Here is an 18,591-nt window from a genome sequence, read left to right as displayed (position 1 = left end):
AACTGATTTGAGATGTCATTTTGTACTTGTGTTTTCTATGGTTTAATACTATTTGTATTGTAAATATACCTTTTATTTTATTTCTGTATACTTGGATGGTTTTTGTACAAATGACCAAATAAAGTTATATATGATGCTGATGACTGGCACACTATTTTTGAAAATGTTATTAAGATTCGTCAAACGACACTAAAGTTATTAGCAAAACAAAAAAATGCGTTTCCTGTGAAAGTTAGGCCCTTACTACAACTAACTACTGGCAACTGTCAGTAGGTAATATACGTATAATATATATGTATATTACTTACTGGAGGGCGCCAGTAGGTAGTTATAGTAAGGACCAAAGTTTCATTAGGAAAAGCATTTTTCGTTTTGCCATGAACTTTAACACCACTTGATGAATCTTTACAAATTTGTACGATTGCCTGCTGCTGTGTTGAAAGTTTTGGGGTGATCCAAGTGGGGGTGGAGAACAAAGGGAGTCCCAAAATACGTTTTCTTCATGTTATGTCTATGGAGAAATCAGTTCAGTAGTTTGAAAGATATTTAATAAAAAAAAATATAGATATCTGGGAGCCCCAAATCCTACCAAAATCCTACTGAAATTTGATTGGCTGCCAGCACTTCAACCAGGAAGTGTTGGCAGCCATCTTGGGACTTGGCGTGAAGCCGAGTCTCACAAAAAAGTACAAAATAATTAAAAGGGAACCGGTTAGAAATACCCTGACACCCCAGATATGGTGGGGAAGTCACACGGGGAACCTGCAGGGACCCCGGAGGGGTTAAAAGCATTTTTTTTAAAGTTCAGAAGGAGGCATGCTGGATCTGCAAATCCCACCAAAAATAGAAAAAAAATTATGTTGCCGCCTCCTGTGCTTCATTATTAATTGGCCCCCGGGTGGGCTAGGTCCTTGAGACATTGTGTTGATAAAGGAGGGGGCGCATGAGCTCCTCTCCTGGGGCCTATTATTCCCTGGGGCTCATCACCTCCCTGGGGGTTGGCCCATATGGCCTCCCCTTCTGCCCCGGGGACTGGCACCTCCCCGGGCCTTCTTGCATTTTAAAAAGGGGTGAGCCTGTCAGAACCCACCCAGTCCTGTAGGCCACTGCCTCTGTGGGGATTTAATTTTGAAAAGAAAGCGGGGGCCATGTGGAACCCCCACAGCCCCAGGGATTGCCACCTCCCCAGGGCTTTTGCACATTTTTTATTTGGGGGGTGCTGCGTGGCGCCCTCCCGCAGCCCCGGGGACCATTTTTCTGGGACAAATGACAAAAATAGAGGGAGGACATGCGGCCCCCTTCCGAAGTCATACCCACCAAGCCATAGTAAACTCTGCTTCTCTACTAGCAAGCCAGAGCATAAAAAGTGCTCTCGCTTACCAAAAGCGGAGCAGAATTGCTTTTGGACTGAGGGAGCTGCATGTTCAGCAGCTCACTCTATCCCAAAGCAATAACGGCTTCCGCAGGATGTGGGGACCAGCAGGGGCTTTCGGGGCCTTGACCCTGACCTCCACGGTCCCCATCAGTGATACGTTGGTGCCCTGGGTGGGAACAGGGCATCAACACCAGAGGTTGGGCCCCAGGGGATGGGGTCCCTTGGGCAAAAATCGGCCAAAGAGGGTGACTGCACCCACCCCAATTGTAAGACCTGGCCCGTTTTGCAGGGTCATCCCTAAATTTTTCGCTTGCCTCTTGTATTTTTTCTGACCTGTTTTTGTTGGTTTTATGAGTCTGGGCACTTTACCACTGCTTATCAGTGTTAAAGTGCATATGCTTTCCCTATTGCAAATGACTGTGTGAATTGGTATTCCTATAATTGGCTCATTTGATTTACCTGTTAGTCCTTAGTATAGTGCACCATGTGTGCCCAGGGCTTGTAGACCAAATGCTGTTGGTGGACCTGCAGCGCTGATTACGCCACCCACAGAAGCAGCTTGTAAAGCGTGTCTCCGACCTGCCATTGCAGAGTCTGCGTGCAGTTCAGAACTGCCATGTTGACTGTGAAGTGATCCCACTTCCCAGTCCCTAAACCTTCCCTTGGCATCATGTAAGTCACCCCTATGGCAGTGCGCATTGTATCATGTAAAAGGTAAGACATGCCTTAGTATGTGTAGCATGTCCTGATAGTGAAATACACCCCATTTCGTTTTTAACTATTGCAAGGCTATCTGTTCCCATAGGCTAGAATGGGCAGCTTGATTATTACATTCTCTAATCCTAACTGACCCAAGGAACATGATAGGAAAGTTGAATTTAGTATGCCTGAGCACACAATATTGAAATACATATTTTAGTGTAGTTTATTTTTATATTCTTTGTTTGAAAATACCACTTTTAGAAAGTAGTTATTTTATTGCCTAAGCCTTCCAGGGTGCTCTGCTGTTATGTGTATTGGCTGTCTAGTTTTGAAGAGACAGGGCAGGATGAGTCAGACCTGGTTTGAATAGAGAGATCTGCATTTGGAGTATGGGAGGGGTGACCCTTTGATCTGAGCAGGTCTGTGCCTGGCAAGGTGAAAGCTGGCTCCACCTCCCACTGTGTGTCTGATAGCAGACCCCCTCTTTCTGAAAGGAATGATGCAGCCTTGTAAACAAAGTGCTCCAGGACCCAGCAGAACCAGTTGTGGCTGAGTTCAGTGACTAGAGACTTTTTAGAACAAAGACTTTTGGGGTATAAATATCTGTGCAGAAACCCCTACAATTTGTATCACTTCTGGATGTCAAGTCGAACCTCCATCCTTGTAACCAAGGAATCTGCAGGAGTTGGACTGCCTCTGTGCCAGTGTGCTGTTTCTGGGGTTGGCCTGCAGTTGTTACCAGTGGACTTGGGAGAAGAGGGGAAAGGACTTGGAGATAACTTTCACAGATCTTACTGAAGCAATCACCCAAGAGCTTGAATTGAGCCTTCCTCCTGCTGAAGTCTCAGGCACATTAGACTTCACCATCAGCCTTCTGAATCTTCCCAGTGAGGACTTCTAATTGCAGGTGAGGCTCCTGTTGAGAATTCCAGGGCCTCTAGTTCTACTGCAGAGAACGCGTGCTGAAATCACTGCTAACGCACGCCGCTGCGGACGAAAGCCCCATTTTGGTAATCGCGCTGCTGCCGCCTAGTGCTCGCAACCTGAAAATTATCGCACCGCATGTTTTTGGGCCGCTGCAGCTGAGAGCGCCATCGAGAATCATTGCACTACTGCCGCTGAGTGCTCGCAACCTCAAGATAATGGCATCGCATCAACAGGGTTGCATCCTAGCGATTGGCGCATCACGGCATCGCAGCGCTGACGCATCGCGGCGGCCATTTCCATTGCATCGCGCCAGGATTGACGCTCCCGAGCGGAGCGCCATTTCTTCGCATCGCAACCTGCTCGCAGCACGCATCAGCAGGCCGTCGCATCGTCTCATCCCTCGCGTCAAGGATTCATCGCATCAATGGTCTCGCGTGCAGAAGTTCATCGCCTCATCTTTCCTCCTATCAGCAGATCGGCGCATCACCTCCTCCCTCGCAGCAAGTAATCGACGCTTCACCGGCCTCGCGTGGAAAAAACGACGCTACAGCTTCATTGCGACATTTTGCTTATTTGCACTGCCAATCCAGGTACTTTGTGAGTAAAAGGGTCACAGAGACCACTGCTTTGAACTGAACTCTTTTTGCACACTTTGAACTATTTTTGCAGCATTCTAAGAGTATTTCCATTTTACCGTATTGTGGCTTTTTGTCGTTTTGGGCCTTGTGATAAGTCTATATAAAGATACTCATTTTTATAACTACTAGTGTGGTGTCCTTTTGTAGTGTTTTTCACTGTGTTACTGTGTATGGTCATACATGCTTCACAGACTGCCACTGAGATAAGCCTTTCTGCTTGTGCTATGTTACCACAGGGTTGAGCAGGGATTATCAAAGGGTGTAACCCCCTTACTCTGACTTAGGTAGTAGGGTCCCTACTTGGACAGTGTCCAGCCATTGTCACAAGGAGACCCCCATTTCTAACACCAATATTTAATTTTGTTTAAAAAAAATTCAAGAGGAGGCCAGGCCCAGGGAAACGGGCTCCCAGGGACCGAAATCAGCCCGGGAGAGGGACACTCTGCCCCCTCACTTTAAAACATTTTTTTAAAATGTCGGGGCCCCAAGGGATAGGGGCCATGGCCCCACATTGGCCAGGGAGGGTGCCCTATTCTAAATAGGCCTGGCCCTGGGGCACAAATTGGCCCAGGAAAGGGATTTGTATATCTTTTTTAAAAAAAAGATCATCAAGGCATTGGAGGCCCGCCCCCTTTCTCCACCACACTACAAACATGCCTCTTGGTGCAGTGCAGTTTGGTGGATGAAGTCCTCTTGGGTTCAGAAGGTCAGTAGGGGCTAACAACCCCTCCTGTTACCTCCTGTAACTCCCAAACAGCTAGATTGCTGAGAGATATTTGGAGCCCACACCCCCTTTTCTCTCCCACTCTGCTAACGTACCTCCTGGAATACTGCTGGTTGGGGGATGAATTCACCTTGGATGCTGAGGGTTCTTGTAGACCAACAAGCTCTCCTGTTGCCTCCTGTAACTCCCACAAATCTTGATTGCTGAGAGGACTTCAGAGGCCATGACCCCTTTCTCCACCACTCTGAAAGCGCTATTCCTGGTGCACTGCTGGTTGGGGAATGAAGTCCCCTTGGCTCCAGATGGTCTTTGGGGACCAACACACCCTCCTGTTACCTCCAGCTAGTCCCACACAGCCTGATTGCTGAGAGGACTTCAGAGCTCACACCCCCTGTCTCCACCACTCTGCAAACATGCCTCCTGGGGCACTTGTGTTGGGCCATACAATCTCCTTGGCTCCAGGGGGTAAATGGGGCCAACTTCCCCTCCTGTTACCACCATTAAGTCCCACACAGCGGGAATGCTGAGAGGTTATCGGAGGCTATGCCCCCTTTCTCCACCACTCTGCAAGCAACCCTCTTAGTGCACTGCTGGTTGGGGGATGAAGTATCCTTGGTTCAAAAGGGTCCTTGGGGGCCAACTACCCCTCATGTTACCTTCAGTAAGCACCAAAGAGCACAATTGCCGAAAGAACTTCGGAGGCCAGGATCCCTTTCTCCACCACTCTGCAAATGACCCTCCTGGTGGAACTACTGCTTGGGAAATGAACTCCCCTTGGCTGATGAGGACCTTGGGGGCCAAGAAGCCCACCTGTTACCTCCAGTAAGTCCCTTACAGCGGGATTCCTGAGAGCTGGTCAGAGGCCCCGCCCCTTTCTCTACCACTCTGCAAACACAACTAAGTTAAAAAAAACATAGAAATTGACTTAAAAAAATAAAAGGTTACAGGGACATTGTAGTTAGAAAATATAATTTGGAAGACCATAGAAATTCACTGAAAGAAACAAAGGTTACAGGGACATTAAAGTTAGGAAATAGAATTTTAAAAACCTTAGAAATTCAGTGAAAAAAACAAAGGTTACAGGGACATTATAGTTAGGCTGAGGTTTCCCTTGAGCAAAACCAGTGAAATGCAGCAGTTATAGTTGCCGGAGCTAACTATAACTTATGCCCCTGCAATGCACTGCTTATCACCTCACATCATACATCACTCATGACAACATCAGTAATGCTACTTACTGGGTCCCCAGGTCAGGAAAAATCCAATAAGTCATGTCTTCCGTCCCTGCAGCCCAAGAGGACAGAGTGCTGCTATCCATGGGCAGAGTCCGGGCCCTTGATAGATGAGGTGGATCCTAAGGGAATTCGGTGCCCCTGGACTCCTGCTTCCTCCAGAGCTGAGTCTGGATAGTATATATTATACTATAGTATACATTCTTGGCACTAGCTTAAACCTCAATCCTGCCTTATATACACTTGATCTGTTAAATATCTGGCAATACGATCCAGCAGAGGGTGCTTAATATCCATTGTTAAATTTGAGGATAACTCAATCCGTAACTCTGGGCCAATGAAAACATGATATCATATATTCCTATGATTTCCATATGATGATATACCCTTACACTTAAGTTAGAGTGATTGGTATCCTCTAAGATGATTAATAAATCAGAAGGCAATATTTCATAATAATATAATTAGCCAGGAACAAGGTATAAGAAACTTTGGAGGATTTTATTGATCACAGCTGTGTCATTATATTAAGGTAAGGTTTTACATTTTATTGACAAATCATTATGCACAAGGAGGGGAAGGGAAAAACATCTGCGCCTTAATGTCTGAAAAATACATTGTTTTGAAATTGGTATTTTATACTAACACAGGGATTTACTTTCGACTGACAAATTATTTTGTATAAATTGAAATAATAATATCTGCCCCTTAACATTTGAGAAATACATTGTACATTTGCACTTTATGTTTCACGTTTGACTCACATTGTGCACTACATATATAGGAATCCTACGGCAGGAATTAACAGGAAATTATGTTATCTTAATTGGTATTTAACAGCTGTCCGAATGAGTTTGCATCTACCCATGACCAAGGTCTTAGTAAGACCTAAACGCGTAGGGGATTCATTGGTCTCTGTAAAATGGAATAAAGTAAATGATTTACCTTTACACATGAGTGCGATCTGGTTTTTTTCTGAAGGTTTGTGGCTGATGTCAATATGGCGTGACTCTGCCATTGTAACAGACCTGCATCGCAATAGAAGCGCCATAGCTATCCAGTGAAAAAAGGAAACTGCTTTGCATTGTAAATATATATATATTCTCACGTTTTCCTGGCTGAACAGCACAGAATGAAGGGAGCGCACTGTCAGGCAAGTTTCTTCACTATTTTATTTCCATTTAGACATATGAGTTTAAATTAACAACCCAACGCGTTTCGGTCTGCCCTCAGACCGTGATCACGGAATCTCAGTATATTTATGTACATATAGTAGGTCTTGGCGGAGCTCGAGGAGTTTCACTCCACGGAATTGTGCAGAGTCATCGAAAACTCTAATTCTACAGAGTTCTGCAAAAGTTCCCCTCTATAACAGACATGTAGGATCATCCGAGTCATTTTCTGAAAGAGGGGAAATATTCAGGTCTCTATCTAAACACTTTGCCTGCAGTGAATGCATTGCATCTCCGGACCCGGCTGTGGAAGAAGCAGGAGTCTTGAGGCGCCCCATTCACTTAGCCCCATTCGCTTAGAGTCCACCTCTCATATATGTATATTCACCAAAAAAACATAGGTTTCAGGGACATTATAGTTTGTTGGGCATTTCACGCGTATAAAACCAGAGAAATTCGGCTTTATAGTTAGTAGAGCTAACTACAACTCGCGCCCGCAATGCACTGCTGATGATGTCACATATTACATCACTCATGACATGCTCAGTGACATCACTGATGACATCTCAAATGACATCACTGATGACATCACTGGTGTGGCCGCCCTTCTTTTAGCATTTTTGCAGCACTGGCGACCCTATCCCCCAGGGCCTGACCCCTTTTTTATAAAAATTCAAAAATAAAAACAGGAAGGTGCCTCGTGGCCCCCTCCCGAGGCCAATTTCGGCCCGGGGACCCAATTCCCCGGGGCATGGCCTCCTTTTTTATATTTATTGATTGGGAAGGGGGGGCTGCATGGACCCCTCCTATTGGCCCAGGGCACCCCACCCCCCTGGGGCTGGCCTGCCATTTTATTATTTATTTAGATGGGAGGGGGGCTGAGTGGCCCCCTTCCGGGACACTTCTAGCCTTGGGGACCCCATCCCTGGGGCCAGCCCTTAGCTTAGGGGCCCGTGGGGGAAGCCCCAATGCTCCCACAGTCCCTGCAGGCTCCCTGCCTCCTGCCGGAGCTGGCATTGCTTTTGAACAAGGAGAGCTGCTGACATGCAGCTCCCATTGCCCAAAAGCAAATCTGCTCTGCTTTTTTAGAAGCGAGAGCAGGTTTCCTGCTCTCTCTTCCAAAAAGCAAACGGCCATGTCCCAGGGGTGGGCACCCCGGGACATTGCAGGAGCCGGCCCTGGGGGGTGGCAGTCTTCAGGGCCATTATGGGCTCCTGGGGTGAGTTGCACCCCCCCCATCATTTGCAAAACCCAGGGGAGGTGGTGGTCCCCAGGGCCGGTGGTCTGTAACGGACCCCCGAATTTAAATAAACAGTGCCCCGGGAAGGTGGTGATCCCGAGGGCAGTGTGGGGGGCTCATGCCCCCTAGACACAATATTTATTTCAGCCCCAGGGAGGTGGCGTCTCTGAGGCTTGGGGGGGCCCGCAAGGCCCCCCACCATATTTTATTAAAGCCCCGGGGAGGTGGCGATACCCAGGGCTTGGAGGGATATGAGGCCCCCCCACCCTATTATTGTAAAGCCCTGGGGAGGTGGAGGTCCCCAGAGCTGCGGGGTCCCCCTCTACAGTAACAAGGATTGCCCCCAGGGCCTAGCCCACCCGGGGGCTTTAAAAACTAAGCGCTTTGATTTTTTTCATTTTCGACAGGGTTTGCGCACCTAGCGCGATCCGGCCGAAAATGTGAAGCGCCCATGAGCTGCTTTGCAGAGAGGTGTAAAAAAGGGCGTGGCCTTGGAACACCTCTCTCCAAAGCAGCTCTGTGCCTCTTCCTGGAGGTACCTGGTGGGCTAGGTGGCCCCCAGGGACCCTCAGGATTCAAGGGGACCTAATCCTCCAACTCATAACTTGCTAGGGGGCATGTTTGCACAGTGGTGCTGGGAGGAGGCGGGCCTGTTATAAGAAGTTAGCAATCCTGCTGTGTGGTACTTACTGGTGGTAATAAAAGGGATAGTTGGCCCCCAAGATTGACGTTGGGGCTAACTACTCCTCCAGTTAATCCCAAACATTGGGAAAGCTAAGAGGTGTTTCGGAGGTCAGGTACACCTGTCTCCACCGCTCTGGAAATGCGACTGGTATGTTATAGTTTACAAATCTTTAAAATTCACTGAAAAAACCATAGGTTTCAGGGACGTTATAGTAATAGTTAGAAATTAGCAATTAAAAAACCTTTAAAATTCACTGAAATTACCATAGGTTTCAGGCATGTTATAGTTAGAAATTAGCATTTAAAAAAACCTTAGAAATTCACTGAAAAACCATAGGTTTCTGGGACGTTATAGTTAGTTGGACATTTCTCTTGTAAAAAACCATAGAAATTCCCCTGTTATAGTTAGTTCAGCTAACTATAACTCGCGCACTGCTAATGACATCACATATTACATCAATCATGACATGGTCAGAACGGGCACGACTGCCCGGGTGCCTCACGAGCACCAACAACGAAAAAGAACGGCCTCAGCCCCACTCACCGGGGCTTGGTGCGGGCTCTTCCAGTCTCCTTCAGCACAGCTGTTTCCTCTGGACAGCTTTGCTGACTTCCTCGTGGCCAGGAGCAGGCACTGACAAAGCGCTTTGGCCACCCCCAGCAGGTTCGGTTCTCTGCAGCTCTTACTGGAGCGTTCCTTGCCTCCTCCAGCCTCCTCCAAATAACTTGTGGGGCTCCCTTTCCGCTTGAGAGCCCCACCCACAGTCAGGCGCGACCCTTCCTGAATTCCTGGTTACCGCGCGATCGCGGCGGCCGTGTTGCCTCTGTGTCATGGGTCGCGGCGGTGATTCTTGGTGGTGAAACACCGGATGAGCCCCCGCTTTCAAAGGCAGATGCGGTTTGGGCACCCGCTGGAGAGCGCAGACACTCGGGGTGGGCAACCGCTCCTTTTAAATCAATGCAGAAAACGCGGGGTGGGCTCCCACTTCCAGATAGAAGCTGAAAAATGCGTGGTGGGCTCCCACTGGCTTCAGGAGTGCATGGGGGACTCCCAGATGCAGGGATTCCCTCGGGTAATTAGAATATAGAGCAAACGAGGCACTAGAAGCTAGGAAAGCAGTCAGGCAATGTTGGGCAAGATCAGCAGATAGTAGGGCAGCACAGCAGACCAGGACAGCAGTTCCTGGGAACAGTCAAATCCAGAAGTGTGGCAATCCTCCCAGGGCCGGACTGGTAACTGAAAGCAGCCCTGGCACGTTTTGCCAGACCAGCCCCCGTCCGTCGCGTAGCGAGCGAGCGAACCCGACCACTACTAGAGGAGGTTTGGGGGAGGGTCCTCTCCCCAAGAAATTTTTTGGAAAAGACAGACCAAAATGGTGAGTTTTATAGCACAATTTTCATTACATATTGAATTGTACCAACTTCAAAGAACTGTAAATAGTAGATGATGACCTTAAAGAGCACCAGACATTCTTTGAAAGAGCACCAAAAATAGACAGGAGTAGTGAATCCAAGAGAGGGGGAGATAGTGAAAGAGGGATAGGGAGAGAGAGAGAGAGAGAGAGGGAGGGAGGGAGAGAGGGGGATAGAGAGAGAGAGGGGAGTGAGGGAGAGAGAGAGGAAGAGAAATACACGGATAGAAAAGAGGGAGGGAGGGATAGAGCGAGAGGGAGAGAGAGAGAAAAGGATGGAGTGAGAGAGGAAGCGAGAGAGATATGGGGATAGATAGAGAGAGGGAGAGAGGTGGGATCGAGAGAGGGAGAGATAGAGCGAGAGAGGGATAGGTATAGAGAGATTGAGAGCGAGAGAGGGATAAATAGAGAGCAGGTGAGAGGGAGCGAGAGAGAGAGGGATAGAGAAATAGAGAGGGAGAGGGATAGAGAGAGGGAGGGAGAGAAAAAGGGCGAGAGAAAGAAAGGGAGGGAGAGAGGGGGGAGAGAGAGAATGGGAGAGCGTGAGAGGGATAGAGAACGAGAGGGATAGGGAGAGAGAGAGATGGATACAGAGTGAGAGGGGGAGAGATGGAAGGAAAGAGGGAGAGAGAGATGGAGAGAGAGAGAGAGAAGGGGAGAGATGGAAGGAGAAAGACGGAGAGAGAGGAGAGAGGGGTATATACATATAGATGAGTGAGAGAAAGGGGAGAGATGGAAGGAGAGGGAGAGAGATAGAGGTAGAGAGAGAGAGGGAGAGAGAGAAAGAGGTATATATATATATATATATATATATAGAGAGAGAGAGAGAGAGAGAGAAATGAGAGAGAGGGAAGGAGAGAGAGGTAGAGAGAGAAGGAGCGAGAGAAGGAGAGAGAGGTATAGAGAGAGAGAGAAAGAGAGAGAGAGATTTCCATCATTTCTCTACAGAACATACCACTAATTTACTTATAATTTTACCATCACGACACCAAAGCGCCATCATTGTTCCACATAATGCAATATTGTTTCACTACAGAACAAGGGAATAGTTGAACTAGATAATGTAGATCTTATTGTATAACAAAACGGGTATCAACATACTGAATAACGTCATTACGGTACAGCAGTATATGCCCATTAATGTAGAACATAATGTCCCGTTCAGAATGTCCCCTTGACTGTACTTCCGAATGTAGCCATCTTTGTACCGAATATGACCATCTCTGTGCTTCTGTACTACAATATATGCACTGATTGTAGTATAGATTATGCAATAAGTGTATTATAGAATGTCATTGCTACCTTACCGAATGATGCTATTGTACTACAGAATAGGTCATAATTTCACTAAAGAATAAGCTATTATTGCACTGTAGAATGGGCATTAATGTAATGATGTTTCGTACTAAGGTATATGTTCATTATTGTACTACAGAATGGTCCCATGACTTTACTACAGAATATGCTATAATTGTATTACTAATGCAATCACTCTCCTACAGGAATGAGCCCACAACGGTACTAGAGACTATGTCATCATTTCACTACATAGAATGGCTATTATTGCCCTACAGAATAGGCATTAATGCACCGCAAAACATGCTGTTATCCTACTGTAGTAAATGTGCATTATTGTACCACAGAATTTATCCCATGGCTGTACTGAAGAATGTGGTTATACCTGTATAGAACATGAGTATCAACAAATACTATCAATTAAATATTCTTTATCTATACTCTCATCCCACTCAAAGGTCCTTAAACAATCAGAGACAGCAGCACCAGACAGATACACAAAAATAACCACACTCGCAGAAAGGCAAATAAGAGACAATCAGACATTTAATTACACATGGAAACACTGTTAGACAAGCATTTAGACACTGACACAAGGGCAGACACAGTCATAGTGGCATTTTAGCACACAATGTAGCTAGACACAAAGATCCAGATGGATGCAATCACACAGAGACAGACAGTGTAAACACTCCTAATTACTGATCTATTTTGAAATATGTATACAGCACATTTACAATTATTTAAATTGTGTGTATTTTTAGGGGTGCTGCAGGAACAGAACCCCTCTCCCCCATACTTCCAGTGCCTATGTGTACACTGTCACATGAATAATATGGTCTACAAAGACCTCGAATAGAGGAAAGAGGATGAAACGGACCAAACGATCATTGCATAAAGTCTCCACAGTTCACTCCGAGATAAGAAAGGATAGACAATAGAACATACACATAGATGTAATAAAAGGTACTATGCAGAGGATAACTTCACACGTGCGTGCCTGCGTGTGTGTACATATTGATTTCTGCACACGTTTAGATTCATTTAATTAAAGATTTTGTCCTTGCACGAGTACAGAGTGTACATATCAGCATCTGAAATATTTGAAATATTGGAGTGCAATAGAGGAGCCAATCCCTCTGCAAAAACGAGATTTGCAGAGCCTGCCCATAGCAACAAGGCCTTTGTAACAAGCGTGCACGCAAACTTTAACCATGTTTGCTGATAATCTTATTGGAGTGAAAGTTCTTGCTCCGTCGGTTTGGGGGTAACTATATCACAACTGCAAACAGAATTATGTTGCAGGAGATTTGCTGTGCACTATAGTTACCGTTGCCACATATTTACTAATATTGGTTTAGTCGCATGGTCCCATCCTTGTGCAGTGGATTCCAATTGGCCGGTGCTGCAGGCCCGGAGTTCGCACATTCGCCTTGGCTTAATCCCCTCGCTCAATCTGGACTGAAAAACGAACAATCGTCCAAGAGCAAAACTATATTTAGAGAAGAAAGCCAGCCCAGCCCCCCTTCAATGCCTGTGAAATGCAGAGGTCATGGAGATGATGCATTGTGCCCGCCTGCTGGACTCTTCTTCTCAGGCACTAATCTGATGTTGGCAGCGATGGCATATCCCTTTCCAGTGCCCAGGTCAACATTAAAGCTATCGGATGACGATTTATGACGGGGGCCCTGTCAAATCCTTAGTGGTGCTGTAACTTCATATAGAAATTCAATTTTGGTGATGGGTAAACAATCACATATCGTTTGCGGTGCCACACAATAAAATAAGATTGCAAAGATTCTTAAGACTAGTAGCTGAATTACTGTCGCATGAGCCGACCAGCTAGAATTCATACTACCATTTTTCCCAAGGCACGTTACTGCATTTTGAAATTCAAATTCGACAGAGCACCAAAACCAATGCAATTCCAAGTATCCCGCCACCTCGTGTGCATTCTACAACTGCACCTGTGTCTATCAGAGAGCTCTTTACCAGACAGAAAGGCCTTTTAAAGATTGACAGAGTGGGTGCTACGCCATAAATTGGGTGCGGCTCCTGCCCCATCAAACTCACAGGCCACCCACCATAGGGCCGGGGTTGCGATTTCCAGCAGTGGAGTCACAGCTGACTGCCAGTTGAAAACTGATGGGCGAGAGACAGGATGGAATGTTTGGATGAGTTCCCTCAGTGGCACGTTGGTGACTCACTTGCAACCACAATCAAATTAAATAGAATCCAATCCACCACTGCACACGGCGCCCACCCAGTGCCAACTGTGCCACCACTGCCCACTATGAATCATTAATTGCCAAAGAATGAAGTGGAGGGAAAAACTCACCTGCTGCTTTTTTAAATTATGACCGCCAGCACTGTCAAGCCTGCGCCCGGGCCTCTGTCTCAGTCGTCACTCTGGGATCATGATGCAGGCAGTCACACGCACTTCTAATTGTGTGAGGCCCAATGCGCATGCGGCATGACCCCATCTGCCACAACCAAGGGTGAATGCTGAAGAGTGCCGCGCAGGCGCGGCAGAGGAGGAGACAATGCATCTGCGCGCTGCGCACATGGACTTCCTCCTGATGATTGTACTGCACCGGGTCAATGCAGGTGCGCTGTTTCTGTTTTTCCTGCAGGCTGTGCCTGAGCCGTGAGAGACACGGCGGACGGAGAGAGAAGGAGTAGTAGTCGTAGTCTGTCAGACTAGACTTCTCTCTGAAGTGACTAACGTGACATTACTCACTGACCGAAAATCGGCACCAGCCACAAAACCGGCCCCCTGTCAGGAAACCGGCCCCCACCCCATCCAGCCGACCGGGGAATTGCCCGGTGCCCGGAAGTGCCAGTCCGGGCCTGAATCCTCCATCCGCAGCAGTCTTCACTCCAACAAAAGTCCCTTCCTGGTCCTGTAGAAGATAGAGGGGCAAAGTTTGGCACAGGGGCCAGCACGCAGGGACCTTCAGGGGTCAGCAGCTGGATCCTTCGGTGGTTTCTCCTGGCAGAGTGTCCCCTCCAAGTAAGCACAAAAAACACAACCTCATGGGGTCACAGCCCCTGTATTTATACACCCTCCTGCCCTGCTACTAGAAGGGGGTAGAAGCTTCTGGAAGGGTCTTTGGGAAACCAGTCTCAACTGGTTTTGGGGGAGTGTAGAGTACTTTGTTTACCAGGCTTCCCTCCTCCCTTTGAGATGGGGCTTGGTAATCAGACACACCACAGGGGGATGGAGCAGCATTGTATAAGGCAGGCACAGACCTATTCCGGGACAGGGGACTGCTCCTTCCACTACTCCAATTGCAGATCTCCTATTCAGCCTGACACTCACCCTGCCCTCCCTGGAGCCACCCACACCTCACCAGCCCCGGTCACTTCTAGAACCAGACATGCAATACACATCAGGCAGGCAGGTAGGCAGGCACATAGCACAACCTACTAGATGATTTCCAATCCGTGTTCAGGCCTGGGCACAGCACTGAAACCACAATTCTCCACATCATGGATGATGCCCTCCATACCCCTTGACCAAAGCAAAACCTATCTCCTAATCCTTTTAGATCTATCCTCAGCTTTCGATATGGTCAACCACAAAAAACTTCCCAAATGCCTCAAACTCAGGATGGGACTGGATGGCTCCGTGCTCGAATGGTTTAGGTCTGTCCCCCAGAACCGCTCCTAGAGATTCTTAATCAACGGTACCCTGCCGTTCCCTCTCTGATCACAGTTGAAGTCCCCTAAGGTTCAACCCTGTCCCCTACCCTCTTCAATGTTTACCTCGAACTGCTTGCAGAAGTACTACGCTCCGCCAATATCTCCTACCACATGTATGCCAATGACACTGAGATCTACATCAAAATCTCCTCTCCTGAGGAGATTTTTTCCCTCAATGAAGCCTTGAAGTTGACTGTCCAATGGATCGCCTCTAACCAGCTCAAACTAAATGCACAAAAAACAGAATTTCTGCTAATCTCCCCACCCAAAGCCAACCCTGACATTCTGGGATGGACTAAGTCGATCACAGCCCTAAACTGCCCACCGACCATAGTGGACTCTGCCAAATCCCATGGAATAACCCTGTACTGCAGCCTGAATATGCGTGACAACATCAACTCGATGGCCAAAGCCGCCAGGATTCACCTGAGCTATCTAAGACAGCTAAAAGCTTTCCTTGACACTCCTGACCTGAAAATGGCAGTCCAGGCACTAGTTATCTATACTTGAATATGGATGCTCTACCCTCTCTGGCCTACCCAAGATTTCCCTGGCCCCCTTAAAACCCTGCCTCAAGGCAGCAGCCAGACTCCAAGAGAAGTGTGGCTCACTGGTTAGAGGAGGCAGATCTGGAAGCAGAGGTCAGCCGGGGACCAGGGTTCAATTCCCGGCTCGGCGGGTCTTGAGTCCTAAAATGTCCACGGACTCGACAATTCTCGCTCCGGTGCCTACTCGATTCACGGGTTCACACTCTGTGACTCTGGGTAATAGCTTGCTTAATCTCCACAACGGCCCCTCGCGGTGGGATGCCTGGCTTTCACCTTGTGGATACCCTGCTGGGGTTATCTCACAGGGGAATACCAGGACGGGTTCCCTAAGCAAGCGCTTAGACACCGGGTCAGTGATTTGCGCTATATAAATACATGTACATTTACATTTACAAACAGGATCAAAAGAATTCGACCACATCTTACCACATCTGAAAGCTCTGAACTGGCTTCCTCTTGAGACCAGATTCCAACTTAAACTGGCATGTATCACTCACAAGGCTCTATACTCTAAATCCCCTGAATTTCTCGCACAGAAACTCATGGTATTCAGAGGAGCCAGAAACTCCTGGTCCGCCAGAGACCTCTTGCTCCAGCTTCCGTGCTTTTGAAAGGAAAAAACGTACAATTGTGCATTCTCTGGAGCCGCACCAAGAATATGGAACTCATTCGTGCCCGCCATTAGAAGAATTCTGTCCCTGGCACTCTTTAAAATGGAAGCCAAACCCTTCCTAATGGGCAAAATCCTCTCCTAATTCTGGCTTTGCATTGATCTCAGCGGACTTGTTTCTATTCTATTACTACCACACCTTGGACTTACTTGATGCTAACCACCGGCACATCCGTGAACCCTAACCTTAGACTCTTTGACCTGCGCTCTTGTTAAATGTATGTACCTGTTTTTTATCCCAAATGTTCCACTCTCCTACCCAAGTCTTTTGTATAAACCTCTTAACCCTGTAAAGCGCTTCGATACCCGAACGGGTCAAGTCTGCGCTCTATAAAAGACAAATAAATAAATAAAAATAATCTACATACATGGGTGAGCTGGCATTAAACACATGGAAGAATGATTCTGGTGTACTCCATTTGGATGAGTGAAGTATAATATATAGAGATGAGGGAAACATATAAGGCCTCATTATGATTGCGGTGAATCCGCATACTCCGGGCCGGCGGAAGCCACCGCCGTCCCGGAGTATGCGGATTCACCGCTGCAGCCACATAGAACACCCACCGCCAGATTAGGATGGCGGTGGGATTGCGGATGGACCAGCGGCGGACTGCAGGTCCGTCTGCCACTGATCCCCGGGGAGGGGAGGGCTATTTGGTGACGGTGTCTGCAAGACACCGTCAGCCAAATTAGGATTTGCACGGAGACATGCTTTTCCGCGGCGGCTTTTCCGCCGTGGAAAAGCATGTGGACTTTGGCTTTTGGGGGCCCGTTGCGGGCCCCCAGGGTGTCAGGGGGTGGGGGGTGCACATGAGGGGTACCTATGGTACCCCCCAACATTTACATGCACAAAGCGGCAGGCACCGCGCGGTGCCTGCCTCTTTGTGCATGTAAATGTAATACATGCATTTTTAACATTGCGGCGGGTGCAGCTTGAATCTGCACCCGCCGCAATGTTAAAAATAGAGGATGTGACCACCACCCTGGCGGTCACATCCTAATCTGCATAGAGGGACCGCCGCTGCCCCTGCGGACGGTCCCTCCTTCTCTATGGTGGCGGACGGGCTCAGGTCCGTCCGCCATCATAATCGGCCCCATAATGTGTAAATATGGGTGACCTATATGTGATTTGGAGTTATAAACGACCCTTGAGTGATCTGTATGAATGAGTTTTCTGCTTGTACTCTGTAGAGATGATGCATGTTTTATTGAAGAATATTTGGGAACCTTGTGCAAACTGTATGGATGAATGATTCTTGTTTAATCTGTAGGGGTGTACGGTCACTGCATAATCTGCACTAATGAACGATGCTTCTGTAATCTTCAGAGGTAAGTGATCCTTGTGTACACTGTAGGTGTGAGTGATCATTATGTCGTTCTTACGACTAAGGGACCCTTGTTTAACATGTAGGTTTCCTAATGCAAATTGCAAGGGGTTGCAAGGAATACTAACACATGAGGGTAAATGATCCAAATATTTATTGTAGCAATCCTTGATCCAGCCGTGCTCATAGCAATGCATAATGTTTGTGGGGGGACAGGTCCTAGATTCAGAGGCAGAGAGATCAGTGAGTAATCTATTATAATCTGTACATTACAGAGTGATCAAAATTGCTTTCGGTGGAAATAGTAAGGTCTGCTGTCATCTAAATCTACAAAATGAAATTTGTGCAGCAGAATAATATGTGAGTTGAAGTGTATACTTGTGTGTTTGTCCTAGTGTTTTGTGTGTGTGCAAATCAGGATATGTGTATGTGTGTGTTTCTGTGTGTGTGTCTGTGTCTTCTGAACATTTTGAAGGCGTATACCTTTTTCTAACGAGAAAATTCACAAGAACAATGATACATTCAAAACTGTTTTTATTGCCCAGCTTATAATTCCCTCTTTGATGAGGACCCCTGATAAGAATTAGACACTCTCCCTCAGCATCCGTTCCTTTTGGCCCCTCAAGATGATACACGTAAGGTAAAGATCCAGAAACAAGACTTCGGCAACTAGTCAAGTCAAAAGATACTTTATTCAGCTAATAAAAGCCATAAAAGCAGACAGTTAGAAAACATATTAAGAGACTTTAAAAAGCAATCAATATATTTGAGAAGAAGAAATTGCCCATAGCCCTTCATGCAAGTGTTGTGTATCCTAAGATAAATCACTTAACAGTTAAAATTAGAACTCATTACAGAGAGTCATTCTGCTCCAAAAATGTGGCACTGGGGCACAGCTTTAGGGCACCCGGCAATGAATATCCCTTAGGGAAGGCTAA

This window comes from Lissotriton vulgaris, chromosome 5 (assembly GCF_964263255.1).
Source record: "Lissotriton vulgaris chromosome 5, aLisVul1.2, whole genome shotgun sequence".
NCBI classification, from domain to species: domain Eukaryota; kingdom Metazoa; phylum Chordata; class Amphibia; order Caudata; family Salamandridae; genus Lissotriton; species Lissotriton vulgaris.
The sequence above is the reverse complement of the archived record's forward strand: the minus strand, read 5'-3'. Positions refer to the sequence as shown.